The sequence below is a fragment of the Gossypium hirsutum genome, chromosome A06 (assembly GCF_007990345.1).
Source record: "Gossypium hirsutum isolate 1008001.06 chromosome A06, Gossypium_hirsutum_v2.1, whole genome shotgun sequence".
Classification (NCBI taxonomy): Eukaryota; Viridiplantae; Streptophyta; class Magnoliopsida; order Malvales; family Malvaceae; genus Gossypium; species Gossypium hirsutum.
In genome coordinates, this window is record NC_053429.1 from 85,687,575 (window position 1) to 85,701,339 (window position 13,765).

The following is a 13,765-nucleotide window of genomic DNA, read 5'->3' on the forward strand; positions in this document are numbered from 1 at the left end:
GTAAACATTTCGAAGATGGACTGAATGATGATATAAAGCTGTATGTTGGCATTTTAGAAATCTGAGAATTTGTGGTGCTTGTCGAGCGAGCTTGCAAACCCGAGGAGCTAGTAAGGAGAAAAGGAAAGCTGAGGTGGGAGCAAAGGAGTTTCGTAAGAGATCGTCAGGAAAGCCCTTTCAACAGTCATCGAAGAAATTTAGAGATGACTTAGTCCGGTCTAGGGACACTTCAGGTTTTTCAAGATGAGATCGCGATCGACCCTCTGGGAGCACACGAGTCACTTCGATTGCCAGTGTTGGAAATGATTGTCGAGACAGAACGGAGTGCCAGTATTGTGGTACATGGCATTCGGGGAGTTGTAGATTTCATGACCGCTCCTGTTACAAGTGTGGATCAGTTGACCACTTCATTAAAGATTGCCCGAGGTTGTCTGAACAGAATGTAAATCAGAGTGGGAAACCGGGTGCTACCACTGCTCGAGGTAGACCATCTAGAAATACGGGCAATGCTAGTGGTGGTCAAAGAGGATCTAGAGATGCTACGACCAAATCTGAGGCTCGTGCTCCTGCTAGGGCTTATGCTATACGCGCACGCGAGGATGCTTCCTCGCCAGATGTTATTACCGGTACTTTTACTCTCTTTGATACTAATGTGATCGCTTTGATTGACCCTGGTTCTACTCATTCTTATATATGTGAAACCTTAGCATCCAGTAAGACTTTACCTATTGAGTCTACTGAGTTCGTAATTCGGGTGTCAAATCCCTTGGGTCGTTACGTGCTTGTCGACAAAGTGTGTAAGAAATGTCCCCTAGTAATTCGAGGTTCCTATTTTCCGGTGAACTTGATGCTTTTGCCGTTTGATGAATTTGATGTTATCCTCAGTTTAGATTGGTTGACCGTGCATGATGCGGTTGTGAATTGCAAAAGCAAGACTATTGATTTGAGGTGCGCAAATAACGAGATAATCCGAGTTGAGTCTACGGACTTAAAGGGGTTGCCAACTGTAATATCATCAATGTTGGCCCAGAAATATGTGAGAAAGGGGTGCGAAGCATACCTTGCGTATGTACTTGATGACAAAGAGTTAGAAAAGAAACCCGAATCTGTGCCGGTGGTTTGTGAATACCCGGATGTTTTTCCCGAGGAATTACCGGGTTTACCACCTGTTCGGGAGGTAGAGTTTGGTATTGAGCTTGTACCTGGGACTATGCCGATTTCGATAGCTCCGTATCGTATGGCACCAACCGAGTTAAAAGAGTTGAAAGCTCAGTTGCAAGAATTGACGGATAGAGGTTTCGCTCGACCAAGTTTCTCACCTTGGGGTGCACCAGTATTGTTTGTGAAAAAGAAGGACGGAACCATGAGGTTGTGCATCGACTATCGTTAGCTGAATAAGGTGACAATAAAGAATAAATATCCGATGCCACGTATTGACGATTTGTTTGATCAACTAAAGGGAGCCTCAGTGTTTTCAAAGATAGATTTGAGATCAGGTTATTACCAGTTGCGAATTCGAGATTCAGATATGCCCAAAACTGCTTTCAGAATGAGATACGGTCACTATGAGTTCTTAGTGATGCCGTTTGGGCTCACTAATGCCCCTGCGGTATTTATGGATTTGATGAATCGGATCTTCAGACCGTATTTGGATCGGTTTGTAGTCGTGTTTATCGATGATATTTTGGTTTATTCGAGAAATGAAACCGATCATGCTGAACACCTGGGATTAGTGTTGCAAATTTTACGGGATAAGCAGTTATATGCTAAGTTCAGTAAGTGTGAGTTCTGGTTAAGAGAGGTTAGCTTCTTGGGTCATGTGGTATCCGCATCGGGTATTCGAGTTGACCCGAGCAAAATTTCAACCATACTTAACTGGAAGCCTCCGAGAAATATTACTGAGGTTCGGAGCTTTTTGGGACTTGCCGGTTACTACCGACGGTTTGTGAAAGGTTTCTCGATGATAGCCACACCAATGACGAAACTACTTCAGAAGGATGTTAAGTTTGAATGGACAGAAAAGTGTCAGAAAAGTTTCGAACAATTGAAAACTCACTTGACAGAAGCTCCAGTACTAGTGCAGCCCGAATCAGGCAAGGAGTTCGTCATTTATAGTGATGCATCCCTACTTGGGTTGGGTTGCGTATTGATGCAAGAAGGTCGAGTTGTGGCCTATGCGTCGAGACAATTAAAGCCACATGAGAAAAATTATCCGACCCATGATCTCGAATTAGCTGCCATCGTATTCGCTTTGAAAATATGGCGACATTACTTATTCAGTGAGAAGTGCCATGTATTTTCGGATCACAAAAGTCTCAAATATTTGATGACCCAAAGAGACTTAAATTTGCGACAAAGACATTGGCTCGAGTTATTAAAAGATTATGAGCTTGTCATTGACTATCACCCGGGAAAGGCTAATGTGGTTGCGGATGCCTTAAGTCGTAAATCACTGTTTGCTTTACGAGCGATGAATGTACACTTGTCTGTTCTATCCGAAAATGTGTTAGTGGCGGAATTAAAGGCCAAACCATGGTTGATTCATCAAATTCGTGAAGCTCAGAAAGTCGATGATGAATTGGTTGCAAAACGGGCTGAATGTGTTCCGAATATTGATTTTGTAGTTAATTGAAAAAAATGCATTTTCGGGACTCCGTTCCTATAAACCAGATTCATAAATATTTACGAAGTTAGTTGTGTGGTTAATTAGGTTTTGGATAGGTGAATTTGTTAAATTAGGAGCAATTGAGTGGAAGGAATAGATTGAACATAGGGTAAAAGTTGAATTATAGAATAGAGAAAATTCAAGGGACTAAATAAGAAAGTACACCATGAATTGACATGTGTGTGGTAAAAATAATTTCCATGTGTATAAATAATATACATATATTAGTAATTATTATATATTTACTTATAATTTAAGTAAATATTATTATATTATTATATTATATTAATTAAATAAAGTAAATAAATTAAATTAAATTATGACAATTGTGCGGTAATAATAATGTAAATGTGTAATAAATACATATGTACATATATGTATTTATTTATTATAGATATTATAATATAATAATATAACTAAAATATAATAAAAAAAAAGAAAGAAAAGAAGGAAGAACAGAATAGAAACGAAAAAGCAGGGGAGAAACAAAGAAAGGAAAAAGGGAAAGAAAGAAAAGGGAGAAATTGGGGTTTAAGGTTTCAAGTTCAATTGGTAAGCCGATTAGTTCCTTTTCTTATAATTTTGATGTTTTTGGAATCCTAGAATAAAATACTACTTAGTATATGTTGAAATTTTGAAAGTTAGTAGATTTTTGGACATGGTTTATGTTGAATTAATTGATGAATTAGGGGTTAAGTTAATAAAATTTCAAGTTAGAATTAGGTAAAGGATTAAATTGAAGAATAAATTAAAAGTTTTGTGTAAAAAGGGACTAATTTGTAAACTTGTGAAATTTAAAGAAAAATTCTAAATTTTATGAAATATAAGTGCTGTAAATGTGAGATGTAAACATCAAATAGGCTTGGAACAAGGATTATTTTGCATAGATATTAATTTCTGAGCCAAGGGACAAAAATGAAATTTATGAAAAGTTTAGGGGAAAAATAGTAATTTTGTGTAGAACATGAGTTGAATTCAAATGAGTATGAAATATGTTGAATTGATGTTAAATTTATTTATATAGACCCGGAAAGATTGAAAAAGGAAAGTGATTGTGGAAAAGAAAAGATATCGGATTAAAAGAATTTCGATTACAAGTTGCTATCGAGGTAAGTTCGTATAACTTGAATGAGTATGTAAATATGTTAATTTAAATGTTGTATTGTATTGTATATGATGTATGAAATTGAATATATGAGTTATATAGATGTTAAATGAAAGAAATGATACATGTTTGGAAATTAATAATAGGTGAATTTCCGTTTAAATATTGGTGATCGATGGATAATGGAAATTTCCCGAAATATATGAGGTTTTGCATGTGTTGCAGAAATGGATTGAGCTAGGATGGAAAAATCTGACAAAAGCCTTCTCGAGAATTAAAAGTGAATAGGATTTATTCCTAATTCACTAGATTTATATAAAGTGGATAGGATTTGTTCCTGATTCACTATGGTAACTCAAGGTGAATAGGATTTTCCCTAAAATGGTAATCCCGATTCGCTACGGTTACTTGATATGTAACTCGAGAGAGTGCTTGATGATTTAACATCCTAAGGGCTAAATCCTGGATATGAATTGACGAAATATGAAAACGTACACTTTGTGTGTACTCTTAGAAAATCCATCGATAATTCCAATGATTCAACGGATGAGATAGTAAAACAAAACATGAGAAATATGAGATGGAATGAGACAATAGCATGATGAGCTCATCTATGCCTATTGGTACGTTTGTTACTAACGCTTTTGATTGAAATGTTTATGAATAGGCAAATAACCAAAATGAATGGAAATTATGCTTTTATATGATTTAAATATTAAATATAATTGGTAAGTTTGATTCATGTTATATGAACTTACTAAGCATAGATATGCTTATTAGATTTTATTTTCCTTGTCTTATAGCGCTTGAAAGCTTGGAAGAAGTGGAAGACGGGTCGGAGACTTCATCACACTATCATCCTGTCAATTTTGGTATAATGTTTTACTTATTTTGAAAACGGCATGTATAGCTAAATTAGTGAAATAATAAATGTTACACAATGTTTGGAAGTTAGCCATTGGTATGGCTAGTAATGATGTATATATATAAACATATGAGTTCATAAGGTTATAAATGGTTCTCATACACACATGGATGAAATAGTATAAGTATGGTAAGGAAAAATATGCATCTTGATGTGCCATATGGTATATTAATTAAGGATATATGATATTATGTAATAGGTATTTGTGATGTTAAAGTAGAGTTTTTTTACATGAGGAACTATGTTCATATTATGATAGTGAAGGAAAATAAAAGGGAGTGATAGGAAATATTGTAGTGAAAGGAAATAAAGGTGTTATAAACTTAGTCATTAATATTTTGCACTAAAACAGTCTTACATAATAGCTGTAGTCTAACTTTGAAAATCCACCAAAAATTGTGGAAATTGAATTAGAAGTTGAATTAAATATTAAATGAAATCTTATTGAGTCTAGTTTCATATAAAGAAAATTTTTTAAGCAAAATAATAAATGAATTTGGATTTGTGTAAGATAAAGTCAGGATGATTTTAAAATCCCCTATTCTGATTTTAGAAAATCATTAAAAATTGTAAGAAAATAACTGTGAGTTATAATTTATATGTTTAGAATCCTTGATTAGTCTATTTTCAAAATATATAAACAAAAAAAATCATTTGAATTTAGTACTAAGAGATAATAAAATTTTTGTGAAGAGGGGTCAAGAATGTTGGACAGTGAAAAAGGGTGAATTTAAAGAATAAAATGTACTTATTTTCTAGACCAAAAATTCTAAAATTTTTATGGTAAAAAGATATGTGAGTGTAGTTTCAAGTGAAATTAGCGGTTCTCAATTTGGAGTTCTGTAGCTCAAGATATAAATAATTTAATTATTATGACTCCGGTGGACAGTTTTGTTATGAACATAGGAAAATTTTTGAAATTATGTGTAATTATTCTATAAACTTCGGTAACATCTTGTAACCCTGTTCCAGCGATGGATACGGGTTAGGGGTGTTACATGTTTTATTCAACGTCTATTTTCATTTTACTCTATTACTTTACACCCATGTAACATTTAAAATAACCAAACCAATATGTCAATCATAATTTGCATTTCACATCAAACACATCACAAATTTGTATTTATACATATAACATAACAAACACTTGTCTAATGCTATAAAATATCAAAGCTGAATTTAAACATGATAATTTCACCTAATTTTCAAGCCAAATAACATGTCTAACCATCATATATTCAAAAAATCTATGAACCCCTTCTAAGCATAATCACCAAATCAAAACATACCAAAATTTATTTTCTAGCATCATGAAAAAATTACAAATACACAACCAATTCAATTGCTCACCTATTCGACTATCAAAATTAACCATTAAAGTTATACCAATTCCACCATTTAATCTTAAATTAAAATTTACCATTGCATAACCGAATACAAATGTCAACTTTTCACTTTAAATATCAAACCACAACCAAACATGCCATATGCATACATATTTAATTTATCTATCATTAGCCGAATATAAATGCACATCATTTACAACCAATGATCAAAAACTTATAATCGTTATCCATATTTACTTCATCACATAACCGGTTACCATAATACATCCCACTTATATATCACGCATATCACTCAACAAGAATATTCAACCACAATTTCACATCATACCAAATATACCATACACATATAACTTTGACATAACTTCGTTACCATTAGCAAATATATCAACCATGATTCACATATAAATATTTGATGGCCAAATTATCAAAACCAAACTTAACATAATGAATAAGCCATTACATAACCCAAAATCAAACATAAACATAAGCTAGTCTATACATGCCTTAGGTTTAAGTTCAACTTTATAAAAAAAGCGACACAGTTGATAGTGTGACAAACTTCGCTGACGATCCCTGAGCTCGTAACATGACTCCAAAATCTATAAAACAGAGGCAAACATACACACACAATAAGCTTTCATAGCTTAGTAAGTCATAAGCAAATAAATAACTCAGTCACATAATCAACTCAATTTAACCAAACCAATTTATAATAACATAATCACATTTAATTTCAAGCTTACAGTTTCATATACAACATATACTTTCATAGATGAACTTTATCTTGGTCGAATATACATATATCTATTATCACTTTCAAAGTCATATTATCAATATATAACCAAATATTTATACACTCGTATGCATATACTCATGAATCAAACTTTAGTATCACATACTTATACATAACATGTGACCGAATATACTTCACAATTACATATATTTACATTAGCATCATGTATATTTTGCATCACATATCAAATAACCAACTTAACTTATTTTCAAATAGGTAATCAACTATCACATATCTGATCACTTAGCTCGATTTACACATTCGATCACAACTTATCATTGCCCGTTGAACCATTCGGAATTGATTAGGATACTCGTATAATCACACATATCGTACAATGCCAACGTCCCAGACGTTGTCTTACATGTAATCATATCTCGATGCCATTGTCCCACACAGGGTCTTACACGAATCAAATACGATGCCGATGTCCCAGACATGGTCTTACACATAATCACATATCAATGCCAATGTCTTGTACGTGGTCTTACATGAATACACATATCAACAATCCTATGTCATGACATATGTATCCTAGCTATTCCTAACGTTCGTACGGGGCTTTCAAACGTCGTAACTCAATTGAATCGAACTCGTACACATAGATTTTATCCTTATACATATTCGGCTTCCACATATATACTATCACATTATTCATTTCAGCATATATAGTTCATATTTAATCAAATAAATAACATCTATTCGCTTATAAACTTACCTCGGACAATAATAATTGGAACGGGACGACTAATCGACAACTTTGGTTTTCCCCCGATCCAAACCAGATTTCTTTGGTTCTTGATCTAAACATATTCAAACATAATTTCATTCAATTTAGTCCAAAAACACATAAATGGGCAAATTACCATATTGCCCCTAACATTATACACTTTTTACAATTTAGTCCAAATTGCAATAAACTGAAAACATGCAAAATTTTCACACACCATGCTTAGGCCGAATCTTCCTTATGCTCATACAAGTCCATACATTTCATTTATTTTATATTTTAGTCCCTTAATTTATTATTTTTGCAATTTAGCCCTAATTACTGAAAATCATCAAAAATTCTAATACAAAACATATTAATCCAAAACATATCTTTCATAATTCATCATCTAACATCACAAAGCTCAATTATTCATCATTGACATAACTCAAAATATTCATCAAAATCAGAAATTCAAGCATGGGCTTTGTACATTACACTGCAACAATCTCAAAAATGTCAAAATTATCAAAAACCGAGCTAGTTACATACCTTAATCAAGCTTCAACAATGGCCGAATACCCTAAAGCTTATTTCTTTTCTTTCTTTCTCAAATTTTGGTCAAAAGTATGAACATAATGCATGGCTTTTAATTTTATGTTTTATTATAATACATATCATTTAACTTTTTACATTTTTAACCTTTATTAATTAATATGAAACCATTATAAAATATGGTCACAATTGTCCATCACCTTTAACTATGCTAATATTGCAACTTAAATACCTCAAGCAATAAAGACAACAACAATTCAGCCCTTACACAGTAAACCATAAATTTTCCATTTTACGCGATTAAGCCCTTTTATTAAATCGGGCACTCAAACGACAAAATTAAAACACGAAAATTTTACACGTATAAATTCACACATTATAAACATAGAAAATAATATTAAAATATTTTTTGACTCAGATTTGTGGTCTCAAAACCACTATTTTGAATAGGGTCTAAATCGGGCTGTTACAGAAAATCTTACCAGAAAAGAGATCAGGGTAGCATTCTCGTATTTCCTCTACCTCATCGAAGAGTCCTCTTCAAGGGAAATACTTCCAAAAGCACTCTGTCATCGATCTGGAATCCAATACCTTAAATTTTCAAATTTGTATACTACTTATGTCAGTCTGAAGTTGCTTTCAACTTTCATGAATCACTTTTGCCTCTTTCCCTTAGAATCACAAATCAATTTCACCTCGTATATCTCTTTCCAATCATCTTTGAACTCTGAAACACAGTGTTGGAGCATATCGTCAAAATTCTGAATTACTCCCTGAATGAACAAATGAGTTACTACTAAGTCTCATGCATCATTTTCTGCATAAACTCTGGATAATTCATTGCGCATATTCTATCTCAGAGTAATAATAACAGAAATCAGAATCAAAAGTCGTCTCACACTGTACTCATTTAGTTCACCACTCACTATCACATTCCTAAGGTTCTCAATCTTGCAAAGAAAACATCACTTTAGCTTCTTAATTTAGATAGATTCAGTCTTCCCTTAAATAAGATTAATCATGTAACAAACACTCACAGAATGAAAAAAGGCTTTCCATTCAATCATTTGCAACTATTCTACTTCCCTAAAGGTTAATCGTTAACTATTCACAATCTTTCAATAGTTCAAGCCATCAACGTTGTCTTAATTTCAGATTTTTCTTTCTGTAACATTAGATACTTTATACTCTTGGAATCAAGAAGCATATGACTTCTTTCGTCGAGTAAACGATGTCATTATTTTCTCAACATAGACATATTAGCGGTCGACTCTAAGTCACTCATCGAACAATTCTTTTAATGAGATTTTATCTATCCGAAAGCATAATTGTCACTTTACATTCTTGTATTAAAACAAATTCCAATCCGTTCGATAGTGCATCACTGAAAAATCACAAATTCTTTACTCAATTCATACAGAACCTAGAACCAGTGCTTCAGATAATAACCTTCAAAAATTTTCAACTTTGCAAACATGCAACACACCATTCAAATTTTCACAAATGTGATAACTTTATCAATCGGAACAGCTTTAACTCATAACAACATCATTCAATTAGAACAAATCTAATAGGAATACCTCTGTATCACACTTTCTAGAATATGAATTCTTCCTTCAAACTATTTGCCTATTCACCCATAAATGTACAAGATTTTATTTTCTTGCCTGAGGATAAACTTAAATATATATAACTCAAATTACCTTTCAACTGACCAGCTCACTCAGATAAAAGCAACTGAGTCGATCTCAACTATCAAATAATAACATATCAAAATACTTCTTTCTTCATGTTGTCAAACAACTCAAACATACAATCTTTTATAATTCTCCTAACATGGTAATCAAGGATCTTTACAACTACATTAGCTTAAGAAAACAAAATATCCTGATCGAACTCATTGACGTTAATCAAACTTACTTGAGAAAAGAAAACCATCATACAATTTGAGCTTGAACTTCCACTATCTATACCTTTTCCGATGTCAATTTCTTTCACGAAAATTAGAGAAACTAGATACTAGAAGCACCACGTTCCTATGATCGAACTAGAAATACACCCATAATAGACATAATTATCACAAGCCAAAGAACACAATTTAAAGATGAACCACAATTGATAATTTATGAAATAAGGATGATAAGAAAACTGAGTTAAAGAAATCCAAGATGCGATACCATACTAGCAGTCCGAGAACATAACTCATAAGAAAATAATAAAGATCTTGATGATTCCTCAGAGAAAACCAGAAGAAAAATAATGCTTACACGCTCTGCAATCAATTGTAATAGAGATAATATAGTTTCCAAATATATATACACAAAACAAAACAACATCCAATAGAAACAGAAGTATAGTCTCACATAAATTTTCACCATCAACTTTTATTCCAAACATAATAGAATATAACCCCAAAGAGAGAGAGATAAGATATGCTGATCATCAACCAACCAGACCAACAGTGCTTTCATCTAACATTATAATCAACTAGCATTCTCATACGATAAGAATTTCATCAGAAATCAAACAATCACATATATCTCTGAGGATAAATGAATATATAAAATACCCAAGAGAGATCATCGTAATCTATTCAATTACAACTGTTACACTCAGTCATCTTTACGGTTCAAATATCATTTCTCTGACTAATTCTGTCATCACTAATCCTGTATTATTCCATTCACTAACAAAAATCAATCCAGAAGAAATTCCAGCAAAAACATACTTTAGACATCATACCTGATGAGTCGATTAGCCGAGATTAACTTTTTCTTTAATCGTGACATTATGAAATCTGAATGATCTTTAGAATAACCTGGCATCTTTTCCAAAATTGTATTCACTTGCCAAACTATTGTCAACTCTGACCACATTGTTAGTTATTCTGCTACTGAACTCTTTAGTCTCTCACTTATTCAACATAAATCTCGTGATATTTCACTATAAAATATCACATTGGTAAGGGGGTAAGGTCATAAAGCCTCTAACTCGACTCTCATATATACACACACGTGACTTAACATTCATCATCATCATAATATCATCACATTTATATAAGTCACTTCAGGCAATTTAACATACATATTTATGTTACACGAACTTTTCGATTATCTTATTCAAATAAGTGCATTTATACATACATTCCATAAATTTTGAGTAAGTTTACTTATCGCATTCACTTAATCAAACAAGTCAGACACATAACATCATATGAATGCCAAAGAAACATGGATGAGTCTATCACATTATAACCTGTCATTTCGTTTCATAAAATCACCATAATCCATCAAAACACAACGTTCAACCGAAACAATGACATTTTACCCATATTTCTCAACTTATGGTTATTTCATTTTGTACATCATCACATACATATCATGAACTCTTATTCATACCTTTCCAAGTTTCGACTCATCACAAACACATTTTCAAATATTTTAGTATCACTTTCAGCATTTTTGAAAGTAGCTCGGTTGGAAAGCATTTTTGTCTCAACAAAACAATTTCATCAGTGTTGGAAGATATCACACTATCACAGGTTATATATGGAAAGTATAGCTAGAGTCTCACACATGCTAGGTGATTCTAAGAATCAACTAAACCATAGCTCTGATACCACTAAATGTAACACCTCTTGTCCTTATTCAATGCCGAAATAGGGTACGAGGCATTACCGGACTTAAACACAACCAAACATACATTTTTGAGTCATAAATTTTTTGTCCAAATTAAAACTTTTTGAAATTGAGCATAAATTCCATAACACGAGCCTACGAGGCCCAAAACATACTTTGGACACACCCATGTGGCTTGGGACATGCCCGTGTGGGCAGGCCATGTGGTCACACACGCCCGTGTCCCGAACCCGTGTAACTCTCTATTTTTCACCCACGAACAAATTAAAATCACACTGCTAGGGCACACATCCATGTCCTGGGGCCGTGTCCTTCACATGGCTGAGACACACAGCCGTGTCACATACCCGTGTGCACAATACTGAGCATTCTGTTTTGCAACAATTTAGGTGAATGAGACACACGACTGGATCACATGGCCTAGATACATGCCCTTGTGTCTACCCGTGTGGACAAAAAAATGCTATTTACCAAGCCATTTTGCCGCCCTCACTTGCACATATCTACACAACATCACATGGCACAAATTTAAGCATGTAAGAGCAACCAAGCAATCACAACCAAGGCAATAACATGTCATTCTCATACCATTATTAATCATGCTTAAAATATTAATCTTTTCACATCAAATTATGCAAGATTCCACATTCACAAATGAAATTAATATAAATATACTCATAACCAACATTAGCCAACTTCCAAGGCTATATACAAAATGAGCCATGAATCTTTACAAACCAGTACATATGACCAAAAGACCAAGTCCTTATACATGTCATAAACTCAAAATACTTAAACCCATTAATACCGAAAATGATAGCTTGATAGTGTGATAAGATCTCCGGTGATCTCTAGCCCGAGCTACCTCGACGGCACTATAAAAAATTAGAAAGGAAAGAGGGGTAAGCTATATAGCTTAGTAAGCTCGTATGAACATAATAGGAAACTTTTACCAATCATTTACCAAGTCTACAATATAAACACAAAATAAAATAGTATAAATTGCTATAAACCTCATAGTTATAAATTATTCAGTCACATTGTTTGCTATATCAATTTGCAAGCATAATTTAATTGTCTTGACTTCAGCCTCACAACAGTAATCTCTCCATTACAATTGATTACCACAATCAACCAATCATTTCAAACCTCATAATAAACATATACATTAATTATGAGTATTCACTTTTCAAGCATATATTTTAACATCTTTCAATTGTTAAAGCTCATATCTTCCGATACTTCCATAGTTATTTTAATAGGCAATTATGCCAATCATTCCTCTTTCTCATATCCGACATGTAACACCCCAAACTCGGCCCAGACGTTATGGCCGAATTCGACGTGCCACTTTAAAGTTAAAAATCCACGTTTCGTTTTAGTGTTTTAAATATCTGACTTTTGTTGAGCTAACAAAGTGAATGGAGGCTGTGCACTAGGTAGGTATCCGAAGTAGAGGAGGTGAGCCATGAAGGCTGCTTAAGTATCAAGCTCTTGGATTGGATCCAATCCTAAACATGCCCACAACCATTGCCACACTTTGATAACCGAGTTGAAAAATCATTTGGGTAGATATCCTTGATAAACTGATTAATTGTGTTGTTACGTTATTTTGAAAACGAGTATCATTTTGAAAATGCCCCCTAAGTCTAGCTTATTTTAATTATTATCAGCAAAAATTTATAGTTATTGAAAATAAAATAATCCCAGAAAGAAAATAAAGTTAAAATGGCCTTATTACAACCCAAAAATAAATAGTAAATATGATAAACTAAAGGAAACTAGTCACTTATTTCAAAAAGCCCAACAGCGATCACCGTGGCCACTCTAAATCCCCTCCGGCTCCAAGTCCCAACATCAAGGCTCACCTACAAGGTTAAGGAGGGGGTGAGTTTGGAAACTCAGCGTGCAACAAGCCCCTTTCAGAGCCCAAAACAATATCAGCCTGCTGGGCCTAAGCCCAAAATCAGTCTCAACATATACTGGGCCGAAGCCTTTCATTAAACGATTACTAGGCCAAAGCCTTTTC